Consider the following 12,617-nt stretch of genomic DNA (forward strand, 5'->3'; position numbering starts at 1 on the left):
ATGAAAACTCCACATAGCAAAACTCAGGGGATACAGTTAAAGCAGCACTAAGAGGGAAATTAATAGCTGTAGATACAGACATTAAACAAGAAATATCTCAAATCAGTAGCCTAACTGTACACATTAAGGAACTGGAAATAGAAGAAACTAAACACAACAAGAGCAAAAGAACAAAAGTAAGAAAGATTAGTGCAAAGACAAGTAAAAGTGAATAGAAAAATCAATTTAAAAAATCAACAAAACTAGAAGTGGGTTCTTTGAAAAGATTAAGAAAATAGGCAAACCTTAGAGTGCCTAAGAAAAAAAGAAGACTCGAGGGACTTCCACCAAGATGGAGGCGTAGGTGGAAGCACTGTGCCTCCTCACACAACCAAGTTTAAAAACAACAAAGTTTTAGCAACAAAAACGCAGCCAAAACCACAGAAAATTGAACTATATGGAAGTCTGACAACAAGGAACCCTGCAGCCAAACCGGTAAGAGGGGCAGAGCCAGCAGCAGAGCAGGGTTGGGCAGGAAAGATCCACCGGACAAACCTGGGCGCGCAACCCAGGTGCGCAACCAAGGCACGCTGGCAGCCCTAGGCGGATCCCAGGTGTGGAGTAGCGGGCAGACCCACTGAGGGTGCAAGGCAGTGGACTCACTGAGGGCTGACCGCAGTCACACACTCACTCGCAGATAAACCAGTGAAGGAGCGAGTGGTGAGACAGACCAGGCAGCCCCAGTGGCGGGAAACAGCAGAGGGGACTGCCACTGTCCCTCTCTGACTCTGCCCCCACATACAGCATCACAAACCAGAAACCTGGGAAACCCCGCCCTGGTGAACACCTCGGGCTCTGCTCCTCATACATAACAGGCACGAACAGATCAAAACATGGCTCAAGGAGAACTTAGAGCCCCAGAGCCGATAAATCTAAGTGATGAAGAAATAGCCAAACTTTCAGATGCACAGTTCAAAACACTGGTGATCAGGATGCTCACAGAACTGGTTGATTTTAGTCACAAGTTAGAGGAACATATGAAGGCTAAACTAATTGAAATGAATGGACATACACAGGAAACCGATAGTAATGGAAATGAAACTGGGACTCAGATCAAAGGAGTGGACCAGAAAGAGGAAAAAAATGACCAAACAAAAAAGAATGTACAAACAAGAATTCAAAAAAATGAGGAGAGGCTTAGGAACCTCCAGGACATCTTTAAACGTCCCAACATCTGAATTATAGGGGTGCCAGAAGGGGAAGAGGAACAGCCACTAGTGGAAACCTTATTTGAACAAATAATAAAGGATAACTTCCCCAATCTGGCAAAGAAAATTGACCTCCAGGAAATCCAGGAAGCTCAGAGAGTCCCAAACAAGCTGGACCCAAGAAGGAACACACCAAGGCACATCATCATTACATTAGCCAAGATGAAAATGAAGGAGAGAATCCTAGAAGCAGCAAGAGATAAGGGGACAGTCACCTACAAAGGAGTTCCCATCAGACTGTCAGTGGATTTCTCAAAAGAGACCTTATAGGCAAGAAGGGGCTGGAAAGAAGTATTCTAAGTCATGAAATCCAAAGACCTACATCCAAGATTGCTCTATCCAGCAAAGCTTTCATTTAGAATGGAAGGGCAGATAAAGTGCTTCTCAGAAAAGGTCAAGTGCAAGGAGTTCATCATTACCAAGCCATTATTTTATGAAATGTTAAAGAGACTTATCTAAGAAAGGAAGATAAAAAATATGAACAGTGTGGTTGTTAATAACTGTGAGTTTGTTGTCCTTTCACTGTTCATGTTTCTTTAACTTCTTTTTCTTAGATAAGTCCCTTTAACATTTCATATAATAAGGGCTTGATGATTAACAACCACACCTACAACGAAAGCAAACTAAAAGGACAGCTAGATCAGGAGTGGAAACATAGAAATGAAGATCTCAAGGAGAGTTAGCAACAGGGGAGTGGGAGGAGGAGAAGGTACAGAAAATAAGTAGCATAGACAGTAGATAGAAAATAGAAGGGGGGGCAAGAATAGCATAGGAAATACAGAATCTAAAGGACTTGAGACACATGGTCATAAACTAAAGGGGGGGTAATGGTGGGGATGGGGGGGTAGGGTGGAGGGGAATGAAAGGGGGAATAGAACAACTGTAACAGCATAATCAATTAAAAAATTTTAAAAAAAAGAACATAAGTAAAAAAAAATATGAACAGTGAAAGGACAGCAAACTCACAGTTATTAACAACCACACCTAAAACAAAAGTAAACTAAGCAGACAGCTAGATCAGGAGCAGAACCATAGAAATGGAGATCACATGGAGGGTTAGCAACAGGAGAGTGGGAGAAGGAGAAGGGGGAAGAAGGTACAGAAAATAAGCAGCATAGATGGTAGTAGAAAATAGATAGGGGGGAGGGCAAGAATAGTAAGGGAACTATAGAATCTAAAGAACTTGAGACAGGTGGTCATAAACTAAAGGGGGGAATGGTGGGGGAGGGGGCTTACAGGGTGGAGGGGAATGAAGAGGGGGAATAGAACTGTAATGGCATAATCAATAAAATATATTTTAAAAAAAGAAAAAAGAAGACTCAAATTAATATCAAATATGAAACTGGGGATGCTACCAATTTTATAAAAATAAAAGATTTATAAGAGAATATTATGAATAACTGTATGCCAACAAATGAACTTATATGAAATGCACACTAACGTACATGAAAATTATATACCAATATCCCTTATGATTACAAATACAAAAATCCTAAACAGAATACCAGTAAAACAAACTCAGCAGCACATGAAAGAAATGATACCTCATGACCAAGTGAAAGTGATTTTCAGAGTGCAACAATGGATCAAAATATACAAATCAATCAATGCAATTACAGCACATTAACAGAATAATGGAAAAAAATACATGATAATCTCAATGCAGAAAAAGGCATTTGACAAAATTCACACAATTTCATGATTTAAACAATTCAATAAAATAGTAACAGAAAGGAACTTCCTCAATATGATAAAGATCATTTATAAAAACCTCCCAACTAACATCATACTCAATAATGAAAGAATTAAAGCTTTTTCCCCCTAAGATCCAAAATGCCCACTTTTGCCTGAGTAATTAATTGGTCAACACAAAGAAAGAAAATGCTGCTACTAAATTGGAAAGGAAGAAGTAAATTTATCTCTGTTCACACATAACAATCTTATAAGTAGAATACCTTAAAGAATTCACAAAAAACCTAATAAAAATTTAACAAATTCAGTAAAAATACAAGATATAAAATCAACACTCAAAAACCAGTTCTGAGACCTGGAGGGCAACTCAGTTGGCTGGAGCATTGTCCCAACACACCCTGGGTTATGGGTTCAATCCCTGATCAGGGCACATGTAGGAATCAACCAATGAATGCATAAATGAGGAGAACAACAGATCAAGATTTCTGTCTAAAATAAATAAATAAAATGTTAAGGCTCTGGTTAGGTAGTTCAGTTGGATAGAGCATCATCCTGATAGGCCAAGGCTAGGGGTTCAGTCCCTGGTCAGAGCACACAAGAAGCAACCAATGAATGCATAAACAAATGGAACAACAAATCAATGTTTTTCCTCTCTCTCTCAAATCAAAAAATAAATCTTTAAAAAAATCAGTTGTGTTTCTGTACACTTACAACGAACAATCTGAAAAGAAAATTAAGAAAACAATTCCATTTATAATAAAGAATAAAATACTTGGAAATAAACATAGCCAGGGAGCTAAAATATTTGTACACCAAAAACAATAACACTGCTGAAAGAAACTGATGAACACACACAAAAAAATTGAAAGCATTCCACGTTCGTAAATTGGAAGACTTATTGTTAAGAAGGCAATACTACTCACACTAATCCATGGATCCAATGCAATCTCTTTCAAAATCTTGAAGATATTTTCCAGAGAAAAGAAAAAGCCCATCTTGAGATCTGGCCAAGATGGAGGCATACGTAGATACACTTTGCCTCCTCACACAACCAAAAGAAGGGAACAACAAATTTAAAAACAAAAACCACCGGAACTGCCAGAAAATTGAACTCTATGGAAGCTCGACAACCAAGAAGTCAAATAGGAAACATTCATCCAGACTGGTAGGAAAGGCGGAGACAGGATGCCAGGGTGAAGTGGACACAGGGCATGGCAGAAGCTCGCACACCAGGCAGGCAATGCAGTGGCTAGCGACATGGCAGTCCCACATTCGCATGCAGAAAAACAGTGAGGAACAACTGGAAAGCAAGAAAGCTATTAAATCCAGGGTTCTAGTGTGGGGAAAATAAAGCCTAGAACATCTGGCTGTAAAAACCTGTGGGGATTGTGGTGGCAGTAAAAACTCTCTTCAAAGTGAGATGAGAGTCGAGCAACTGGCACTGTGCCCTCTCTCACACCTCTCCCACAAACAGCACCACAACGCCAACAAGTGGGAGCCCCACCATGGCGAATCCCGAGGGCTCCACCCCTTACAACATTACAGGTGCACCAAGACAAAGAAACGTAACCCAAGTGAAAGAACAGATCAAAACTCCAGAAGACCTAAATAACAAGGAGATAGTTGACCTACCACATGCAGATTTTAAAACACTGGTAATCAGGGTGCTCACAGAAACGACTGAGTTCAGTTGCAAAATAAAGGAAGAAATGAAGGCTATACAAAGTGAAACAAAGAAAAATGTACAGTGAACCAACAGTGAATGTAAGGAAACCTGGACTCACATCAACAATTTGGAACAAAAGGAAGATATAAACATTCCATCAGAACATACTGAAGAAACAAGAACACAAAAAAAATGAGGACAGGCTTGGGAACCACTGGGACAACCTTAAACAGTTCAATAGCCACATCATAGGGGTGCCACAAGGAGAAAAGGAAAAACAAGAAATTGAAAACTTATTTGAAAAAATAGTGAAGGAAAACTTCCCCAATCTGGAGAAGGAAATAGACTTCCAGGTAGTCCAGGAAGCTCAGAGAAACCAAAAGAAGTTGGATTCAAAGAGGACCACAGCAAGATATATCATCAATAAATTACCCCAGATTAAAGATAAGGAGAGAATCTTAAAAGCAGCAAGAGAAAAGGAGACAGTTACCTAAAAAGGAGTTCCCATAAGACTATCAGCTGACTTCTCAAAAGAAACTTTGCAGGCAAGAAAAAGCTGGAAAGAAGTATTCCAAGTCATGAAAAGCAAAGACCTACATCCAAGATTACTCTATCCAGCAAAGCTATCATTTAGAATGGAAGGGCAGATAAAGTGCTTCCCAGATAAGGTCAAGTTAAAGGAGTTCATCATCACATAGCCCTTATTATATGAAATGTTAAAGGGACTTATCTAAAAAAAAAGAAGAAAATCAGAAGTAGGGATAGTAAAATGACAACAAACTCACAACTATGAACAACTGAATTTAAAAACAAAAACAAAAATAAGTAAGCAAATGACTAGAACAGAAAAAAAAAAAAAAAAAAAAAAAAAAAAAAAAAAAAAAAAAAAAAAAAAAAAAAAAAAAAAAAAAAAAAAAATGACTAGAACAGGAACAGAATCAGAGAAATGTAGATCACATGGGGGGTTATCAGTGAGGAGAGGGAGGAGGAAGAATGGGGGAAAAGGTACAAGGAATAAGAAGCATAATAGTAGGTACAAAATAGACAGGGGGAGGTTGAGAACAGTATCAGAAATATAGAAGCTAAAAAACTTAGAGGTATGACCCATGTACCTGAACTAAGGGGTGGAGGAATTCTGGAGTAAATTAGGTATCAGGTGGAGGCAGGTAAAAGGGAGAAAAAAGAATGAGACAACTATAATAGTATAACCAGTAAAATATACTTTCTCTAAGAAAGCCCATCTTAAAATTCATATGGAATTTTAGAGGACAGACTAAATAACCAAAACTATCTCAATAAAGAAGGACAAGATTAGCAGTCTCCTACCTCCCAATTTCAAAACTTACTACAAAGCTCCAATAATCAAAACAGTGTGGTATCAGCAAAAGAATAAATATATACGCCAATGGAATAGAATAGACACCTCAGAAATAAACCTTCACAATAGCAGCCAAATGATTTTTAAACAAGGGTGCCAAAACCATTCAGTAAGGGAAAAGATATGTGTATCAACAAATGGTGCTCAGAAAACTGGATATCTACATGCAAATGAAAGAAGGTGGATCCTTACCTAACATCAAATAAAATATTAACTCAAAACACTGAGAACTAAACAGTAAAAGAAAACATAGGGAAAAATTCTTATGACCCTGAATTTATTTTTTATTAATTTTTAATATTTTATTAATTTTTTTAGAGAGAGGAAAAGGGAGAGAGCAAGTGGAGAGAAACATCGATGTGTGAGAGAAACATCTATCAGCTGTCACACTTCCAACAGGAAACCTTGTGCAAAATCCAGGCATATGCCCTGACTGGCAATAGAACCTGTGACTTTTCAGGTCACAGGACAGCACTCAATCCACTGAGCCACAAGCCAGGGCTGACCTTGGATTTAGCAGTAGTTTTTTTAAGTATAACACCAAAAGCATAAACAACAAAAGAAAAAAATATATAAATTGGACAACATCAAAGTTTTAAAATTTTGCCCTGGCCAATGTGGCTCCGTTGGGTGGAACATCATAAACCAAAAGGTCATGGTTCAATTCCTGGTCAGGGTGCATAGGAGAGGTAGTTGATCAGTGTTTCTCTCTCACATTGATGTTTCTCTCTCTCTCTCTCCCCCTCCCTCCTTTCCCCACTCTCTAAAATCAACAAGCATGTCCCCAGGTGAGGGTTTTATTAAAAATTTACATTTTGTGTGTCACAAAATACTATCAAGAAGGTAAAATGACAACCCGCAGGAGAAAATAAATTTGCAAACCATATATCGGGTAAGGGATTACTATCCACGTTATATAAGGAACTACTACAACTCAATAACATAAAAACAAACAACCCAAGTCAAAAATGGGGAGAAAACTTTAATAGGCATTCTGCAAAGAAGATAATACAAAAGGGCTGATAAGCATTTGAGTAGATTATAACATCATTAGTCATTAAGAGCAATAAAAATCAAAACCAAAAATAAATACCACTTCACACCCACTAAAATGGTTATTATAAAAAAAAAAAGAAAGAAAATGACAAATGCTGGCAAGGATGTGGAGAAATTGTATCACTTGTACATTGCTGGAAGGAATATAAAAATGATACAGCTGCTATAGAAAACAGTTGGCAGCTCCCCAAAATGTCAAAGAATTACATAATCACCCAACAATTCCATTCCTAGGTATATACCCAAGAGAACTGAAAACAGGGACACAAATAGATATCTGTAAACCAATGTTAGATATCATAGCAGCATTATTTACAATAGCCAACAGGTAGAAGCAATCCAGGTATCTACCATCAGATGAATGGATAAACAAAATGTGATACATACATACAATGGAATATTATTCAGCCATAAAAAGGGTGAAACCTGTTACATACTACAATATGGATGATGACTGAAAACATGCATTAAGTAAAAAATTATGTATGATTTCACTTATATGAGATATCTACAATAGGAAAACTTAAAGGAGCAGGTAATGAGGGAAGGAGGAATAAAGAATTATTACTTAATTAAGGTACACTATTTCTGAATGAGATGATACAAAAGTTCTGGGACAGCCACATCAAAATTACAACTAAAATATAGAACAACCACCACTCCAAACCATCAGAAATTGAGTTGAATGGAATTCTGACAACTACAGAATTAAAGAAACCACATCCATCCATACTGGTGGAAGGGCCAGAGACATGGAGCAGGCTGTTCTCACAACCACACATGGTGGATAAAAATTTGGGGGGGATATCTCAGAAGTAAGGAGTCCCGGCCCCACACCAGGCCCGTCAGCCCAAGGTTACTGTGCCAGGAAGATGAGTCCCGGTAAATTCTGGCTGCAAGAATCAGCAGGGATTGTGTTGGTGGAAGAAACTTCCCAAACAGTTCCTTTTAAAGAACCCATACACGGACTTACTCAGACTCACATCTTCTGAGCTCTAGCACCAAGTAGGACCCTGAAAAGCACCAATGGCATACACGGAAAAACAAGTGCTTGGCAACAAAGTGAGAGATGGTAGACAGCTTTCTCTCAGACAGAAAGGTGGGCAGAGGCCATGGTACCTTTTCTGAACCTTCCCGCCACAGAGCCAGCAGGCTGGTGCCATATATAGGACTCTATCAACCTGGACAACAGAATTTGCCCCACCCTGGAGACCCCCAGAGACTCCACCTTACCCAACTTATGGGCCCACCCAAGCTGCTTTTCCATATGAGTGGCTCAGGCTTCACAACTTCCTAAATCCTCTCAAACAAGCAACAGTCAGCCTCATTGAGTCCCCAGCCCCAGCAATTCTTGCTAAGTGTCTCCAGGCCCAGCACTAGCTGCTGCCTAGACCAGCCTAGATTCACAGCCTGGCTTCACCGGGAAATCTCAAAGCTCAGCACAAGTAGCAGCTCTCTCAGGTTGTTTTATACCTCAGGCAGGGTAGCCCTAGGCAAAACCCAGGTTGAGGCTGACATTGGCCTATACCACCCAGTAGACCCCAGAGCCTGTGTGCACCTAGTGGACAGCTAAAGACCCTGTCGAAGCACCACCACCCTGCCCCTGCACATCTGATCCTCCACAGAGGGCAGAAATTGGTAGTCATGGTCAGAGCCAGTCCTTGCAGCTGACTAGCCTGGGTAAATCCCTCCCATTGACTTGTCAATGGCATCCAAGGCTCAACTATAAGAGGAGGGTGTACTCACCCTACACAAAGGGCACACCTTGAGTACCCAGCTTGGGTGATAGAGAAGGCTGTACCCAGCCCCCTATAGGACACCTACTACATTAGGTCACGCTACCAAGACAGAGTCATAGCAGCTCTACCTAATACATAGAAACAAACACAGGGAGGCTGCCAAAACCAGGAGACAAAGAAACATGGACTAAACGAAAGAACAGATCAAAAGTTCAGAAAAGGAACTAAACAAAATGGACATGAGATAATCTATCAGATGCAGAGTTCAAAACACTGATTATAAGGATGCTCAAGAACTTAGTGAGGACCTCAACAGCATAAAAAATATCCAGTCAGAAATGAAGGATATACTAGATAAAATAAAAAATAATTTCAAGGGAAACGAGAGTAAAGTGGATGAAAGAGAGAATCAAATCAATGATTTGGAATATTAGGAAGCAAAAAAACAACCAATCAGAACAAGAAAAATGAATCAAAAAAAGGAGGATAGAGTAAGCAGCTTCTGGGACATCTTCAAGCATTCCAACATTTGCATCATAGGTGTGCCAGGAGGAAATGAGAAAAAGCAAGAAACTAGAAATCTATTTTAAAAAATAATGAAAGAAAACTTCTCTGGATTGTGAAGAAAATAGACATGCAAGTCCAAAATACAGAATACCAAACAAGATGGATGCAAAGAGGCCCACTCCAAGACACATTGCAATTAAAATGCCAAAGGTTAAAGATAAAGAGAGAATCTTAAAAGCAGCAAGAGAGAAGCAGTTAGTTACCTACAGGGGAGTTCCCGTAAGACTATCAGCTGATTTCTCAAAAGAAACTTTGCAGGCTAGAAGGGAATGGCAAGCAAGAAATATTCCAAGCTATAAAAAGCAGGGACCTATAGTCAAAATTGCTCTACCCAGCAAAGCTATCATTTATAACTGAAGGGAACATAAAGAGCTTCCCAGACAATAAAAAAACTGAAGTTCATTCATCACCAAACCATTATTGTACAAATGTTAAAGGAACTTACTTAAGAAAAAGAAGATTGAAACTATGAACAATAAAATGGCAATAAATACATATCTATCAACAACTAAATCTAAACAACTAAGCAAACAAGAACAGAAACAGAATCAGTGATATGGAGAGCGTTTGGATGGTTGCCAGATGGGAGGGGTGTGGGCGAATGGGTGAAGCAGTAAAAGGACTGAGAAATACAAATAGGTAATTACATAAAAGTCATAGCGATGTAAAGTACAGTATAAAAAATGGAGTAGCCAAAGAACTTATACACCTGACCCATGGACATGAACAACAGTGTGGGGACTGCCTGAGGGAGTGGTGGGTGCTGGGTGAAGGGAGGAAAGGTGGAAAATTTGGGACAACTGTAATAGCATAATCAATAAGACATAATTTTTTAAAATTATGGAAATAGTGGTGATAGTTAATCAACATTTGAATGTACTTATTTTAACTTAACTGTACACTTAAAAATACTTCAAGTTGTATATATTTTACCACAATAAAAAATTAACTATAAAGTAATAAAATTCAAAATAATAGGACAAATAGCTGGCTGGTGTGGCTCAGTGGATTGAGTGCTAGCCTGTGAATCGAAGGATTGCTGGTTCAATTCCCAGTCAGGGCATATGCATGGGTTGCAGGCCAGGTCCCCAGTAGGGGGTATAACCACACATTGATGTTTCTCTCCCTCTCTTTTTCCCTCCCTTCCCCTTTCTCTAAAAATAAATAAATAAAATCTTTAAAAAACAAAATAATAGGACAAATAAAGATGATGCTCTCCTGTCCTTTCCATCCATTTGCTCTGACTGCTACAACACAGGTCCTCAAGTCCAGCATGCCTGTCCTACTTGGTGGTGTACGACAGAATTCTTGTATTGCTCCTATCTCTTTCAAACTACAAACTACTCAAAACATCAAGTTGGCTATGGCATTAAACAGCACTCACTTGGCACCAGTGCTTCCATCACACAAGTACTCAGTTTGTCTCTATTCTTTTCCAATTTGCCCCCCAACAGAATGGGTGTACCAATGTGACTATCCACACAAGTACACCCACAGAAATCACAGGGTAGCAACTGTTATAAGGTAGTCACACACATGACCCAAAATATGCTTATATTTTTTCTTAGATTATCAAAATGGAAAACAAAGTTTTTTAATCTGCATAGAGAATTCACAAAACTTCAATGAACACCTGGTTAACTTGGTAAACTTCCCTTTTTGAGCCTAAGAGAAAGAAATAAAGGAAAGAACCAAACAAAACCAACAAACAATGAAATGAGCAATTTACACTTCCTGAGCAACCATCTTCCTATCATCTACTGGATATCAGCATTAAAGTGAGTCACTCTCATCTGAAATTTAAGTGTCCAAAATCAGAATTATTCTCCCACTAACCTCGCCAGACCTGTTTCCCTTCAACTTCCCTATTTTTTTAATATACTTTATTGATTATGCCATTACATTTGTCCTATTCCCCCCTTCATTCCCCTCCACCCTGCACACCCCCTCCCCCACCATTTAGTTTATGTCCACATTTCCCAAGTTCTTTAGATTCTATATTTTCCATACTATTCTTACCTTCCCCCCTATTTTCTACCTACTGTCTGTGCTACTTATACTCTGTACCTTCTCCTCCTCACATTCCCCTGTTGCTAACCCTCCATGTGATCTCCATTTCTGTGGTTCTGTTCCTGATCTAGCTGTCCTCTTAGTTTGTTTATGTTTTAGGTGTGGTTGTTAATAACTGTGACTTTGCTGTTCTTTCACTGTTCATATTTTTATCTTCTTTTTCTTAGATAAGTCCCTTTAACATTTCATATAATAAGGGCTTGGTGATGATGCACTCCTTGAATTTGATCTTATCTGAGAAGCACTTTATCTGTCCTTCCATTCTAAATGAAAACTTTGCTGGATAGAGCAATCTTAGTTGTAGGTCTTTGGATTTCATGACTTGGAATACTTCTTTCCAGCCCCTTCTTGCCTGTAAGGTCTCTTTTGAGAAGTCAGCTGACAGTCTGATGGGAACTCCTTTGTAGGTGACAGTCTCCTTATTTCTTGCTGCTTCTAGGATTCTCTCCTTCATTTTCATCTTGGCTAATGTAATGATGATGTGCCTTGGTGTGTTCCTCATGGGTCAACTTCTCTGGGACTCTCTGAGCTTCCTGGATTTCCTGGAGGTCTATTTCCTTTGCCAGATTGGGGAAATTCTCCTTTATTATTTGTTCAAATAAGGTTTCCACTTGTTTCCACCCCTATAATTCAGATGTTGGAATGTTTAAAGATGTCCTGGAGGTTCCTAAGCCTCTCCTCGTTTTTTTGAATTCTTGTTTCTTCATTCTTTTGTTTGGTCATTTTCTTCCTTCTGGTCCACTCCCTTGATTTGAGTCCCAATTTCCTTTCCATCACTATTGGTTTCCTATGCATTTCCCTTCATTTCACTTAGTTTAGCCGTCATTTGTTCCTCTAACTTGTGACTAAAATCAACCAGTTCTGTGAGCATCCTGATCACCAGGGTTTTGAACTGTGCATCTGATAGGCTGGCTATTTCTTGGTCACTTAGAGTTATTGGCTCTGGGGCTTTGAGTTCTTCTTGAGCCATAATGTTTTCATCTGTTCACACCTGTTACGTATGAGGGGCAGAGCCCTAAGTGTTCACCAGGGCAGCGCAACTCAGTCGCTGGGTTGTGACGCTGTGCATGGGGGTGGGGTCAAAGAGGGGCAATAGCAGTCCCCTCTGCTGCTTCCCACCACTGGGGCCTGTGTGGTCCGCCTCACTGCTCTCAAATGTGTAACTGTGGTCAACCTCCACCTTGCACCCTCACTTGGTCTGC

At 39.4% G+C, this 12,617-nt stretch overlaps 1 protein-coding gene across 2 annotated transcripts in view; it reads right to left on the reverse strand.

Annotated features, from left to right (window-relative positions):
- The window catches only part of COG7 (component of oligomeric golgi complex 7), an 85,635-nt gene that overhangs the window by 38,559 nt on the left and 34,459 nt on the right, over window positions 1–12,617 (reverse strand). The window lies entirely within an intron of this gene.

Source organism: Artibeus jamaicensis, unplaced genomic scaffold, assembly GCF_021234435.1.
Source record: "Artibeus jamaicensis isolate MK-2021 breed Jamaican fruit bat unplaced genomic scaffold, CSHL_Jam_final contig_700, whole genome shotgun sequence".
Lineage (NCBI taxonomy): Eukaryota > Metazoa > Chordata > Mammalia > Chiroptera > Phyllostomidae > Artibeus > Artibeus jamaicensis.